Genomic DNA, 966 nt, shown 5'->3' with positions numbered 1-966 from the left:
GCATATAAGAAATTAAAGATGCCACCAGTTAGTCGATTTAAACATTATCCTACGCCAACGTCGTCTCACAGTTCTTTTGAAGAAACCCATCATTTCCCAACCTTTCTTCCTCCTGTTTGACTCACAAATATTTCTTCTTTCTCAGTTGTTGCATTATCGTGCTCCTCCTTAGATCCATTATCGTCCGCTAATTTCATAGGCTTTGACAATGGCAAGTTAGGGCATCGTCGCTTCTCGGCCGTGCACTCCGTGCCCACATCTAAGTAGGGGGGGGGGCTTATTATCCTCTCGGCCATTAGGGCGCCACCACCTTGCTTCCGCCGCCATGCGCCACTGCCTTGACGTCGGTCGCCGGTCGCCTGTCATTATTGTTCTTGCACTCCAGCTAGTGCACCTTCTCTCTTCCTTTCCTTTCTTCCCCACCTTCTTCTTCTTTGCTGCTCCGGCTTGTCACTCCTACCCGTCGCGTTCTAGGACCATCCACTCGACATTCCTTCCGGTAGTCTTTTTGTTTCACAATTACCTTAAACAATTTAAAAAGTAAGAATTTTCTAGCCTATCTGAAATGAATAAATGGCATTGTTTAGATGAGATGTTTACTTTTTGAAATCCTTTGTAGTATCTCGTTGGAGGTTAAACAAGATTGAAATTCCTCAGGAAAATGCCGCAATCTAAACTACCCATGAGACTACTTAACCAGTCGCTCTAAATATTGGCTTTACAGGAGATTGTAGCAACAAGGCCAACAAAATCCCCACACATCACCGGCCCCTGCCACTGCCCAGCGAGCCCGGTCCCACATGTCATTGGCACAGCCACCGCCACCCTTTTAGCTGACTCGTTTTCCCCCTTTGTCCGTTCAGACCGACGGCGACCCCACCTCGTCCCCTTCCTTCCTCCGCCTTCACCGAAGCCGCCCTTTCTCCCCTGGAAGCTCTCTCCAACTCGAGCTCTTCCTCCGAGCCT

The sequence above is a fragment of the Triticum dicoccoides genome, chromosome 1B (genome assembly GCF_002162155.2).
Source record: "Triticum dicoccoides isolate Atlit2015 ecotype Zavitan chromosome 1B, WEW_v2.0, whole genome shotgun sequence".
Taxonomy (NCBI): domain Eukaryota; kingdom Viridiplantae; phylum Streptophyta; class Magnoliopsida; order Poales; family Poaceae; genus Triticum; species Triticum dicoccoides.
Note: the sequence above shows the minus strand (reverse complement) of the source record.